The sequence below is a fragment of the Pteropus vampyrus genome, unplaced genomic scaffold, assembly GCF_000151845.1.
Source record: "Pteropus vampyrus isolate Shadow unplaced genomic scaffold, Pvam_2.0 Scaffold103, whole genome shotgun sequence".
NCBI lineage: Eukaryota > Metazoa > Chordata > Mammalia > Chiroptera > Pteropodidae > Pteropus > Pteropus vampyrus.
The window spans coordinates 819,732-834,515 of NW_011888884.1; the positions used below are offsets into that span (position 1 = coordinate 819,732).

Genomic DNA, 14,784 nt, shown 5'->3' on the forward strand with positions numbered 1-14,784 from the left:
TAGGAAGAGGAAGGAAGGGTAGTAGTGCAATGGTCGGAGAAAAGGATGCTAGGAGCAGGGACAGGATTCTGGAAAGGTGGGGCAGGAGACGGAGACGTTATGCTTCACCTACTTTATGGTTTCCTCTGGGTTCCCTTCCCCCTCCCCACCCCCCAACAAATACACTTGGTTGGAATCTGTGGATTCTTTTGGCGGCCAGATCTGCCACACACAGATCAGAATGTAGTAGTTATGGCTTCTGACAGCATCTGATTGCCTTGTCCTCAGGATACCTGGAAGAAAAGCCCTAAGACATTTGGTAACGGAGTCTACCCTAAGGATATTATTGAGGACAGTGCAAATCACACCATAACAGGAGAATGATCATTCTTCTTGAGAGAAGCTGCTTTTCACTTTGTGGGCACCAAGAACTGCAAAGCTGAGCAAGATGTCTATGGTGGACGCTGTCATGTCCTTTAGATCCCCTACACCAAGGGGATACCCCGCTGTTAGTTGTCATGACTATCGGCCGATAGTGCTCCCAGCTGCCCTCCTTCTCCTGAAAATTACCCTTGGCTGATGGGAGCCCTTTGCCCAGGAGGTTATGACCCCACAAAGACAGCCCATAGTCAATGACTAATTTGGGGGCATGAGAGGCCCCTTGCCTCAAGGGAGTAGAATTGTGATGGGGTTCATGCTTCAGAGGATCGGCCAGAGGCTAGTCTTGACCTAAGACCTTGCATGGCTCTGTCCCTTTCCCTCTCTTGCTTCACTCACTCTCTTATAGGCTTTTCAAAAGAGTGTTCCTCAATGAATTGTGTAAACTCCATACCTGTCTTAGGCTCTACTTCTGGGAACTTGACTCTTGTACACTCTACTTTGTTGAGACACTTCTGACTATAAGGTTACTATTCTATGTATCACTGAGAAAGAAGAGATACTGACATGTGACATGTCTTCAGTTGTAAGACCTGTCCCCATTTCAGTGGGAAAATATGCATCTTCGAATTAATTAAATACGGTATGTTATATATGATTTCACTATATGGCATTCATCTCTCTATGCCACATATTTATATATAGGCAAATGAACTTTGTTTCAACTATCTTTTTATATATAATTTTAAATCTAGAGAACCAGTGCTATGGTCTGAATGTCTGTACCACTCCCCCCACCCCCGCCCCCCATAATTCATATGTTGAAATCTTAACCCCCAAAGGTACTGGTATTAAGAGGTGGGCCTTTGGGAGGTGATTAGGTTCTGAGGGTGGAGCCCTCATGAAAGGGATTAGTGCTTTTACAAAGGAGATTTCAGAGTCCCCTCGCCTCTTCTGCCATGTGGGGACACAGGGGGTCTGCAACCCAGGAGAGGGCCCTCACTTGACCAGCCCACACCCTGATCTCAGACTTCCAGCCTCCGGAACTGTGAAAAATGAATTTTCATTGTTTCATCATATTTTGAGCCAGAGCAAGCAATTCACTGTTTTGTATAGCAGGAAAAACAATCATACCTTATACATGTATAGCTACCTATCAAGGGCTTTCAGAAAAATTATTCCTGTCCACAGAGAGTGAATCAGACTTTGGAGCAGTTTCAGATTTACTGAAATAGAATTAGAGCTAAGGAACAATAAATGGGACAATGGGACAATGAAACTTGCTTTTAGGATGAAGACTTAAATCCTTAATATGCCTACAGGGCTATGGGTGATCTTACCCCAACCTCCTTCTCTACCTTCATCTCATAACACTCTGGCCCCCATCTACACGCCACACACACACACACACACACACACACACACACACGCATGCACACACACACACACACACACACACACACTATAGCCACTCGCTTTTTTCCAGTTTGGGAAGGTGCTAACTTCTTTCCCACACGAGGCCTGTTTTACATGCTGTTTCCTCTTTCCGGAAAGCTCCTCCTTCCACCCTTTTTGCCTATTTACTTTTAGCTCAAAAGACTCTTGTTCCAGGAAGCCTTCTCTGATTTCCCAGGTTATAAAGGGGCCCCTCATTTTACATTTTAATAGCACTCTATAGTTCCCTTTCCTGTTACCGCACAGTTGCAATTTTAAATTTATTCCTGTTGTTATGTGATTAAGACCTATTTTCTTATTAAGCTATATGCTCCTTGAAAGTAGCTCCGAATTCTTGCTCACCACTGGCCCTGTTTCCAATATATGCCAATATCTGGCAGGTAGTCGGCATCCCATGAACCGGTTGGTTGGCTAATTGAGTAAATCAGGCTGTAATAACCTTCCCCAACCAGTTGCAAGAATACTGAGGAATAGTACAGTACCATGGTTAACTGAGCATTTAGACTCAAAATCCACTACACAGTCCAGGATAAAACCCTGGCTCTGACACTTGCGAGCTGTGAGGTTTGGGGCAAGTTAATTCACATTATTGTGTCTCTGCTTCCTCAAATGTAAAATGAGCATAATACTTCTGTATTTTATTGACTCCAAGATGGCCTTGATGATAAGACACCCCATCTACTACTAAGCTTGGAAAATCAAACTTACCAATTAACCAGAACACAATGTTTTCTTATGACTGAGGCTTTTCTCATACAAAACTGCCCTCCGTTCCATCAATAGGATTAGCCAAGCAGAAGAAAGCTCTCAACCACACACACCTCAGCCGCACCCAGCCCTTTAGGCGGGGGAGACTTTCTTCCAGGCCACTGACACCCATTCTACAAAATGATCTTACTGGCAGTATCAACAATGCTTGTAATTCAGCTGAAATGTTGAAAACATGGTACTGTTTTCAATATCTGCCCAGTATTGTAGGCAATGTCCCCATCATGACCACTGCTCTGCTGACAGCCCTTAAGCGAGGCCATGGCTTCTAAGATACCCTTCAATTTCAGAGAATATGAGTCAGCACAGGTGCATTGGCAAGTTCGATTAATTAATTGATTGATTGCATTCTTTGTTGCTTTTCTTTTGTGAAACAGCTAATTTCAAATATACATTAAACTCAGCTGAATATAAAATCTTAGTGAAGGAGCCCTAGTGGTCTTGTTTGCAAAAGCATTTGGCCACTATGCTTTGGCCTTAACATTTCAGGAAGGACATCTCAAAAGGGCAGCACCAGGAAGCGGGAAAACTTTGACATCTACCATCGGATATTCTTCAGTCACCAGAGCAACGAGTCTCTTCAGCAGGTTATTCTTTAGTAAAGAAATTACTTTCACGCATTCTCCATCCCCTGGCTTTGACTTGGGTCTGATATTTTTCAGCCTCATCTCCATTAATAGTTACTATCATGATGTGTGTGGTACAGTTTGACAAACCCGGATCCACACAAACAGCTGGAGAACATTCAGCAACATCACCTTTATAGCCAGTTTCTCCCTTAAGCTCCCGAAGAGCAGCTGCTTTGGGACATTATCATCTGTGACACCTGCAGGGAATTCTAGGCAGCAGCCTCCCATTGGTGGTCAGACTGCTTCCCCGGAAAGATACGTTCACAACGACGAGAACGTCTTTCTCCAGAAAGATACGTTCACCACCGGAACTGCCACACCATCGGCCGACTTCCTTTCCTGGTTGTACGTGTCGCAGTTTCCCAAGTTCATATTTTACCGGTAGGATCCATGTAAGTTGTTTTTACAAGCTTGGCCTCTCTTCCTTCTGAAATTAACTCCTCTGAAATAATAGACTGGTATTTTGAGAAGAATTGTGGGTCCTTAGTTTTCTGTTTTTGAACTGGTATTTTCAGTCCTCAGGCAAGAAGTTCACGTCCAAGGTGTGGGGTGAAAGAAAGCGTATTCCTTTGGGGAGGGGGATGAAAGAATGAAGGCGAGTCCAAGGCAGCAGTCTTAAGAGATGCAGTGCTACTGCTTTTAGATCTTAGGTTGTTGTGAGAATTAAATGTGTTAAACTATATGAAGTGAATGGTTTATTCATGTAAAATCCTGGACACGTAACAAATTGTCACCATCTCCCAGCAGATATCGCCTTTGCCAGGCAGTCTTGAGCCAGCATCCTTCCCTTGGGCACCTCTGGAAGGATGAGGCCTGCTGACATGGCACAGGTGCACAGACTCAGCACGGCCCTCAGATGAACCCATTCTTTCATTCATTATAGTAATGGAAACGATCGAGAGCCAGAGAAATTCAGGCTTTTTCAATTATGTGGCGGTAGAATCACAACTCCTCACTAGAACACCAACGCCGTGAGGGCAAAGATTTTCATCTGCTTGTTTACTGCCATCACCCCAAAGCCCAAGACAGTGCTTAGCACTTAGCATGTACTCAGCATATTTAGTTGAATGAATGGGTGAATAACTCCATAGGTGTTTACTAGGGAAAGCCTACACAGTTTTGACTTGGCAGAAAGTTGAAAATTGGAACCCAGAGACTTCAGCCAACTCTGTTCATCTTTCTTACTTCTGGACTGGAAGACATTGTATCAAGACTCTTTTGCATATAACTAATCTTATTCATTAGAAGTCAATTTTATAGTTTGTCTTAGTAATTCGATGATGCCAGATTTTATACAGTGGATGATAATGGACTGAAATCAGACGGTCATGGTTTGAATCACAGCTTTTCCATTTACTAGCTGTGTGACCTAGGGTATGCTACTTAACCTTGCTGTGCTCCAGTTTCAAAATCTGTAAAATGGGGATAATGATAGTATATCACTAGATTATAATGACGATTAAACAAATAAACAATGTCTTAGACACAATAAGTGCTAAGTAAGTGGGTTTTAAAAATAATCCTTAAAAATACGCATTAATTTCCTATACTTTAGTTCCCAGTAAAGTTTTTATAATTGATTATATGATAATTTAGGCACACGATAGAAATTATAAAGAGATTTATGTCAGACTTATAGTAACACATGCCTAGTAAAAATTAAAAATGTAACTGCTAAAGGCTTGGTTGTGTTTGAGGACTTTTTAGGTGGAGAGTATCAGCTAAGATTTTTGGCAGCACGTAAGGGAAATTCACCCTGGCTACCTTAAGCAAAGCCATTGCGAGAGGGAGAGGTTGGGGACGAATCAAGACTCAGAAAAGACAGGAATCGGTCCCTATTAGGAATGACACCAGTGATTTTCCTTCTTGCATCAGACCCCTAGAGAGCTGAGTTCTTGTGACAGAGTTTAGCCTAAAGTTGCATGCACACCGTTGGGCCCAGTGGTAGGGAGCAGGTGTGGTAGGTACCTGGATGGCTGGTCCCACTGAGATTCCAGGGAATGGAGGAAAGGGTGTTATCCAAAGGAGCAGCAGGGCGCTATTACCCAAAGAAGTGGGGAGGGTGGCTAGGCAGGTCAAAGAAGCAGCTGTCCATCCCATGGAGAAAGAAGAAGAGAGGGTACAGTTATCTCGAATACTATTTATGTTTGCACCACAGGCCTTTCCAGGAATTTAAATATGTTTCCTCAGAGGGGACTTCCTGAGAGGCTGCTTCATCTCCGGGGGCATTCATGCAAAAAAAGCAAGAATTTGGCAAGAATCATAAACTGCTTCTTTCTCTTGCCTAACGAAGCAAATCTATAGTTGTTTATATTGCATTAATTTAAATACTAATCCTTGGCTCACAATTTCATAATAGCGGTACTTTCTAATTCAGTCAAACACATTATGCTGAACTTTCGGAATTCAACAAATGATAGGCTTACAAAAGTGGCTCACACATTCATGAATTTTTTTTCAATTGGGTTGTTTTTTGGCTATAAGTACAAGAACACCAAATTTGAATGTGCTTAAACCAAACAAAAATGTATTGGTGCACATAACTGAACATCCAGATGTGGGACAGGCACCGGGAGACTTAATCCAGCGGTTCCAGCTCTACTTCTCTGCAGTTACCGCTTTCTGCCTCGTTTTCTCTCTTTGTTCTTCATCTCAGGATGGAAGCAAAATAGCTGCAGAATTTCCAGGCCTCGGGACAACACAAAATAGTATCTGGAGGAAGATGAGATCATTATTTACTTAATGCAGGTCTCAGGAATAAGGTTAGTTCCCCTAAAATCTTCTAGTAAACTTTCCTCTCATCCCCTTGGTCCAGATTGAGTTATGCGCCCAATCCTGAAACAACACTTGAAGCCAAGGAGATGTCATCTGCTAATTGGCTTAAATCTAGGTTGTTGGACTGGTCACTGGCAAAGAGAATTACATTATGCCTTGTCCCCAACTCACAGGCCACTAGACGATGAGAAAGAGAAGGAGCATATGTTAACAAGAAAATAAGGTAGGCATTTATCTTTTTTCTCCCCCAATATCTGAATCTCACTACTGCTCCACCCTTACATCTGAGAAATTTAAGACGGTGAAAGACAGAGGCCATTTTCAATGAATGATAGAGACACCATCAGCGTTCTGACCACCCTCGCAGCTGGAGCAGGGCCCTGTAGCAGAGACTCCACCAATGACACCTATCTGTCTCAGTCAGGTTCTTTTTAGAACCCATGATGCAAAAATCCACTAGAGTGGCAGATGGCAGCTTGTTTTCAGGGACAGCAAATGGTACATCCATTGTAGAGTTGCCAGATTTAGCAAATGAAAATACAACAGATCCAGTTTAATTCAAATTTCAGATAAAAAAATAATTTAAAAATATTTTTAGTATAAATATGTCTAAATATTGCATGGAACATACTTTAAAAACTTATGCATTTTTAAATATTTATTTAAAATTGAAATTTAACTAGGTATCCTATATTTTATCTGATAACCCTTATTTAGTGGCACCTCTTTTTCACTGGCAGCAAAATGTTCAGTGGAATGACAAAAGGCTCCTCACTAGACTGGGTCTGTGGCTTGTTTTTGGTTGTGATTCATCCTGCTCCCTTGCTTCCACTCAGTTTCCAAGGCTAGTTCTGCATGGTTGCCAGAAATTCTGTAAGAATAAATCATACAGTATAAGCTTTGGTTGCTTGCAAACAAACTCTGATCATACAAACTTCAACATCCACTACATAAGTTTGAACCTGCCCTTTAGCAATGAGATCAGCATGCAACCCAAAGGGGCTTGAAAAGCAACATTTTCAAAGTAGAAGTAACATGATACTGCCTTCTAAAGGCTGGATCTTAGAAGAATAGTGTTCTTTGTAAGCTTCTGCTTTGTGGCTTAAGGAATTTCACAACCATGCCTCCTGCTTCAATTAACCTAAGTGTAAAATGGAAAGAATTCTGGAATGTTAGGTTACTTGAAAATTAAGGATTATAAAATTCTGTCTCTTACTAGGAATTTTCCTTTCCTTTAGCTTATCTTAACGAATAAAACTAAACTCACATATAATAATCTCACTATTATTAAGTTTGATAATATGAATACAATGAAAACCTGTAGTGTAAAAAGCATCATTAATACTTTTTGGCTCCTAAATTATAATGTACTTCTACTAACCTTTTTTTATTTTTCCAGAATAATATGTCTTCATGGTTTGAATTCCCTTTGGAATTCAAAGGGAATTGTTATTCAAAGGGAAATAATTAGCTGATGCTAATTTACCAATTGTCATTGGGTAGTATAATGAAGCAATGTGATTATGCTAATGCTTATAGACTGGAAACACTGCCCTTCTTTCTTCTCTGGATTATGAAAGAAGCATCTTGGTTCAAGATCATGAAATTAGTTATCCTGCACACATGCTAGGGAATTGGTGGGTCTCTTGGGCTACCGGCTTATTAAGTGATGGTAAAGGCTGTTTGCCGAGGTTGAACCTGGTGTTTATAAGATGGACACGGCCTCTCCGACCCTTTTCAGCTTCATTCTGTCATAGCTGGAATGGCTGGCGTAGCTCTGGAAGCCAAATCTGAAGCAAAGGTTCTCTCAACAATTAACCATTTCAAGTATGAAGAGGCTACTAAAACGTAAGGGTGGTGGATTATTTTTTCCCACTCAACATCCATTCTTTTCTCACATACCCTGATTTCCATATAGAAAATTATTGCTCCTACATTATGTGATATTTAATAGGAGACAGTAAGCCAAAGCCTGACATCCTACTAAAGAAGCTGAAGGATTCCCTGAAGGCTCCTTCTCTAGGATTCTACTTCTCGCTCTCCCAGCCTAGCAAAGCGGTAGAACATGTGACCTCAGCCTGGTCCAATATGTGGCCATATTGACTAATCCACTCAATCAGAGCCGATGGGACACAATAAAATCTAGACCGGGACTTCTGAGAAAAAAACATTTTGGCTCTTTTTCACTGGGTTTGAAATGATGGAAAGTTAGGTTTAGAACTGCAGCAACCAAACTGCTACCACTCCAAAGAGGCTTGGCTGAAAACAGTGCAAACCAGAGATATAGAACCAAAAGATGAAGGAAAGCTAGGTCCTGGTGACTTTACTTGACCTTCATGTACTTATAGGTCATTTATATATCTTCTTTTGAGAAGTGTATGTTTAAATCTATTGCCATCTTTTTACCAGTTGTTTGTCTTATAAATAAGTTATAAGAGTTCTTAATAAATTCTGAATGAAGTTCTATGTTAGGTATATGTATTGAGCATATTTTTTCCCTGTCTGGCTTTTCATTTTTTTAACCATGTTTTTCAAAGAGCAGAGGTTCTTAATTTTAATGAAGTCAAATTTAGCAGCTTCTTCTTTTATAGTTAGCAATTTCTGTGTCCTGACTAAGAAATATTTGCCTACCCCAGGGTTGCAAAGATTATCACCAATATTTGCTTCGAAAGTTGTTTGGTAAATTTTGAGTGATTTTGTTGTATAGTATAAGCTAAAAGCCAAGTTTCTTTCTCTTTCTCTCTTTCCTTTTCTTTTCTTTTCTTTCTTTCTTTCTTTCTTTTTTTTTTTTTTTTAACAGCAATATCCATGGGGTTTTTCAAGGAAGGGAAAGAGTCTGGTATCAGCAATGGGGTGCCTTTGTCTGACCTCCTGGCTCTGATATACATGGAACCTGCACTTGAGAAGAGGAGAAGTTTCAATTAAGGCAAAAGAAACATCAGAGAAGAGGTTAAGGAGAGAGTGGTGCTTGGTGAATCCAGCTGGTTCCAGCAGGGTGCACAGCAAAAAGATGGAGAGGGCAGAGAAGGGGGATGATTGCATCAGATTAAGGGAAGTGAAGAACAGAGGTGTGCAGGGTACTTATTCACAGGGGGATATTCTACATTAAAATTTACATGAAAATACTTAGCATCAAAAGTGTGGTATATATGTTTATGTATATGTATATTTGTCTTTAAAATCTAAACAGTTGACATTTAAGGTGCCCTAATCAGGAGCCCACTCTTGGGGTGTTTAAATTAGCATTTAAAACCCCCCAGGTAGGAACCGATGTTCCAGAGGGAGTTTCTGCAAACTATTCAAATATCCTTATAGAATCTGTTAATTAACATAAAAAATGTCATGCTTCACTGCTGAAATAAGAGGTGTTCAAGACATGTGGATCAGCTGACTTGAAAACTGTGCTAGCGCTTCCTCCCCTTCATGAACAGAGTTTAAAGGTCAGTGCTCATCTGGTGTGACCAGATGGCTTTCTGAACCTCGATTTTTTCTTCCGTAAAATAATAAGACTATCTATCTCCCAGTGGATGTTGAGAAAAATGATGTAGTAGCCCAAGCTCCAGGCTTGGCACTTAATTATTGTACATGTGTATTTGTTCCTTTTCCTTTGCATCTACTTTACCATAGTTTTGGAGCTCCCAATCTTATGTCACTTACCATGTTCTCTTTTGTGTCCTCATCTCAACTCTCTTGCTAGATACAAGTCTTCAAGCTTAACTAATGCTGGCCTCCTGCAAATCCCAGGGCAGTCCATCACATCTTAGTGTGCCTCATCACCTGGTGGTTCTTTAAAATGTAGATTCCAGTGATCTGCCTGAAAAGATTTCCATCCCTTATGTCTGTCTTGGTGTAGCCCAGGAATCTGCAGTTTCATCAAGTACTCCCAGCTATAAAAAATAAGGTGGTCAAGGGCCACACTTAGAGAAAACTTTGATCTGAGAAAAGCTTGCTGCAGAAGCCCTAGAGCTGCGTTTTCTTCAAATTCAGACCTGAACAAAGACAGCGAACCTACTTTCCCAGTCTCCCATGGAGCCTCAGGCTGAGCTGACCCAGAAACCTGAAGCAAGCTTATCACCCATGCTACCTGTTACTGATCTTCTTGATGATATAGAAAGATCATTTTTGCCTATCCAGCATATATTTCCCCTTTCTCTGTTAACCCTCTGGATTGTCTTCATTCCCAGAAAAAACAGTTTCAGCAAGGCCCATGGCCCCCTTCTTCCCACCCCCAATATAAATCAGTGAAGGTTAGCCTCTAAGACATGGACTAGAACAAGAGAAAGGAATGCTTTTCCTTCAGGGATACTAAACTGATAGAACAAAAGCCTGGAGCTGCCTGGGCTACTCTTACAGAAGGCGGGGAGCCTGCTGAGAATGAAACAAAAGAGATGGTGCCCCAATTACTGACATCTTTCAGCCCCTGGAGTTCCTAGTAATATGAATTACTAATTCTCTTTTTGGTTTAAGTCAGTTTGAGATGGAATTTCTGCTAACAACTGAGAATTCTGACTAATACACAGACCCTCCCCCACCAAATAAATGCATTTACAACACCCTCTCTCTCCTCTCTACAGAAAAGAATCCTTCCTCACTGGACTGTCCCAAACAAGTCCCCTGGCACCTCACCTCCTGCCATAACTGAAATCCTAAGGACTCAAGTTTCCCATGTCCTGTAGGCAGGGGACCTTCCTCTTTAGGTAGGGCCAGTTCTAGCCCACTTTTCTTTTACCCTTTGAGGGGAAAAAGTCCTTCTTCTTTCAGACTCAGGTTAGCAAGCTCGCTGTTCATTACTAATTTCTTGATTATTCGCTTAGGATTTTGACACCTGTTTTACCGTCTCCCCTTCCACTCCTGCCATTATTCCAAAGGAATTTCAGCATTCTATGTAACAGCCTGTAATCATAGTTTATATAGCACTTACTGCATAGCAGGCATGGTCCTAAGCACTTTACATATTTTACATATTTTAAGTCACTCAACCCTTATAATAGCATGAGGTGTTACTATTCCCATTTTATAGATGAGGAAACTGAGGCACAGAAAGACTATTTAGACTTGCCTAGGGTTACCCAGCTACTAAGTGGTAGAATGGAGATGAGGACAAGGGAATCTGACTGCAGAGTCTGGGCTCTTAACACACACACTAGCCTCTCAGTTCCCTGTAATTAGAGCATCCCCTGTATCCACTCTATATTGATCCTATGAACGTGGGAGGAACTCAGTACCTCCTCCAGCTGAGTCACTGGACATGCAGAAGGTCTTTGAAGAGAAGGGAAGGTCAGCTGAGGGTGACTTGGATGGTCATTAGAGATCTATACCTCCCCTTCCTACCACTCAATTATGTACTGTTGTCTCCCATGTAAATGTACCAATGAATAGATAGGCTCAACAGCTGGGATGTAAGTTGGACTGAAGATACAGCAGCAGAAAAGCAGGTTATATATTCTGCTCCTGGTACCCTGTAAGGTCTATTCTCTGCTCCAACAGTCCTTATTCCCTGAGAAGGTTGCTGCATTTGGGCCAGTCCATCCTCCCTCTATCTAGGACTGTCCTTAGAATATGTCCCTTGTCTATATCTTTACCTGTGGCCCTGTGCTCCTCAACCCTCTAGAAACTTTGCACAATAGATTCAAAACCTTTGATTTCTTCCTGCTGCTCCATTTGAAAGAGCAGAAGAAGGAACCAAGGGCTTGCGGGGGAATGCCAGGGAGCAGTTTCACCATCTCAGGCCACCACACCTAGGTTTAGCTTTATCCAGAGCTGCTTCATTCTGAAAATTCATGCTCAGACCCAGCACCCCAACATCAACCCACCTCCTTTCCTTCTGGCTTTCGTTTCTCTGTCCAGCTCAACAGCTTCTCCACCTCCACTTCCAGCTGCTGCTGGACTCTTCTGGCTTCACAGTGCTCGCTAACATAGCTCCCACAGTCCCCAGTGCTGCCAGACCCAACTGGCCACATGCATCTTGGGATCAACGCAAATGGCTCACTTCTCTGTTCCAGGCTCTACTACTGGTAGGAAAAAACTCGCACAAATGTGTGTATTGGTGTCATTAAAAATATAAGGCCGCCAAGCTCAGCATGCACCGCCCCCCCCCCCCCCCCCCCCCCCCCCCCCCCCCCCGCCATAACACCAAGCAAGCCAAATTAGTATTCACAACGACTATAATTATAACTATGTATTGAGTGCTAACTGTGAGTAATCATTTTACAAACACTTCATTTAATTCTCAAAACACCACCACCATGAATTAGAGACCATTATAGAGACCAAAAGGGGCCACATACTAACCTGACAAGCCCTGGGGAGGCCGGCATGGCGGGCCTTACAAACCCAGAGGCCAAAATAACCACACAGGGTAGTCCGAATGTAAAAATTACTAACTAAAAGTGGGTCATGGTGGTAGTCACATCTTAGGCCTGTAGCTTCCATTGACAAATGTCAATCTTTGGCATTAAAATTGTCTATTGTCTTTGTACATCTAAGATAACATACCTTAAAATGTCAGAGTAATCTTCTCTTCCAGACTGCTCAAAGGCACAACGGCCAGCACCAGAGCACAAGACCACATTGTTATCTTGTTGCCCACACGCCATCTCTATGTGCTGTAAATGTTAACTCTCCTGCACTTGCCAATGTAAAAGAAGTCCATCTCTCTCCATTTCGCTTCTTACCCAATCTCAGAGATTTCCCCACTTTGCTTTTTCCTGCTTCCCTAATCTACCACCAGAAGATTTCATGTCACCTGCCCCCCACCCCATGTCTCCTCCTTTGATTCTAATGTATAAAATTAGTTGCAATAACTACTCTTTTCTGGAGCAAAGTCTCAATCTACTAAGATTTTGTTTCCTGACAATTGTCAGTTTGGTTCAAATAAATTCTTATATGACTCTTTCTTAGGCTGGACATTCTTTCAATGACATTTACTTGGCGTAGTCAGCAGGATTCCGAAGACGCTCACCCAGGCCCACCCTGCGGACCCGGACCTAGTGCTAAGTACCAGCAGGGGCCCATTAAGCCCTACCAGCTCCCCACTTCACATTGGATGAATGAACTTGGGTGAGTTATCTCTTGGAATCCAGAACCTTGTGGCAGAGGGGCTGACTTTATTTGAGCTTTTCTTAGAAAATCCTCGAGGTGGCACTAAAGGATAGGCATTGAAATGGGCGGCTGGTTTTAATTTTGGCTTTTCAGTTGGAACTATTTACTGTGAGTCTGAACAAAACCTTTGACTGGACAAATAAGAGACTGAACTTGTTCGGCTCCAAAGGTAAGGGTTATTGACTCTCTCCGGCTCTGATTTTGGGTATTCGCAGATGACTGAAAATCTATACGGAGATATCTTTGGGTACCCCTCGAAATAAGCAGGGCTTCCATAGGAAATTCCAACACAACTGTAATTAAATATTTGATTTGCACAAGGAAACGTAAGTAAAGGCTAGTTATCTGGCTTCACAGTTGTATTAGACAGCTGGGGAGAGAAACTGAGACATATGAGAGAGTTGAAGTGACTCGAGAGGTGACCGCCCCTTGGAGCTTAACCCGTAAGCAGCACTATTCAACCGACTACACAATATCCTTAGAAATTTGTTCAGACTCCACCAATCCCCAAAGAAAACTAAAATTAACATGGGAAATCATGCCTCTAAGGCTGATAAACTGCAAGAATCCCAGCTCCTGTTAATACTCCTGCAAGCTATATGTTTAATTCATATGGAACCTCAACTTGCAAATACCTACAGAAATGGGGAGATTTAACTAAAATGATATTAGCTTGAGATGGCTAAAGTGGAGAACTTTTGTTTTTTCTGCATATTCGATTAGAAAAAACTGGCTCTAAAATTAAACTGAATAAATGGAAAGCTTGTCTTGACTGGAAGTTAGAAGATTCAATGAGGAATACAGATAAACATTCTCTACAGGAAGTTAATAAGAAAATTTTAGAGACTGTCTTTGAACTAAAGAAGATTTCTGAAGCTGATAAATGCCGACACCCTATTCCGCTCCCACTCTCTAATTGCTCCACTATAACCTTTGCTTTCTAAGCTTCTTCATCTGGACTTGCCCTCCCCCTTCCTTCTTCCTCTCCCATCTATCTCCTCTATAGCCTCCACTACCAATCCCTACTGACCTAGGGGAAACTGAGATTCGAAATCCAGACCAAAACAGACCAGAAAAATAAAAAATTACAGCAGCTCCCTTTAGGAAAAAGCCAGTCTTACGCAGTGGGGATCCAGTGATTGTGTATATTCCTTGGACTAGAACAGAATTAAGGACTCTGACTAAAGATTCCTCCAACCCTCTCCAGGGCCCTGATAGGTCTGCAAAGGGATTTTATTTAACAGTCAGAACATATGATGCTGGCTATTCTGACCTATTTCGATTAATATACCTACTGGTTTCAGAGAGCAAAGCAACAGAATGGCTAAATAAGGTTCACTAGGAAAATCCTGTAGAGGAATTTTTTAAACAGAAAGAAGGTAGACAGGAAAAAATGCAGGAAATTAACCCATTGGCTTTACCAAGCCATAGTGAGATTTTTCCCTGGAAAATGGACTGGACCAAGATCCAGCAAGTAAAAGAAAGTCTGTTGAACCAGTGCTTGATTTCTTTGAATGTTTCAAAAAAAAAACTGCAACTAATACTTGAGTTTGTCTTCAGTTTTAAGGATTATCAAAATGACCCCTTACTGGGAGTTCCAGTCAAGATGGCAGAATAGGTAAACACTATGCTTGCCTTCTCTCATAACTACATCAAAATTACAACTAAATTATAGAGCAATCAACCTGGAGAACCATCT

The 14,784-nt window shown here is 41.7% G+C and overlaps 1 pseudogene; it reads right to left on the reverse strand.

Annotated features, from left to right (window-relative positions):
- Positions 1 to 1,401: 1,401 nt before the first annotated feature.
- Positions 1,402 to 11,944, reverse strand: LOC105295353 (annotated as a pseudogene).
- Between the last annotated feature and the right edge of the window lie 2,840 nt (positions 11,945 to 14,784).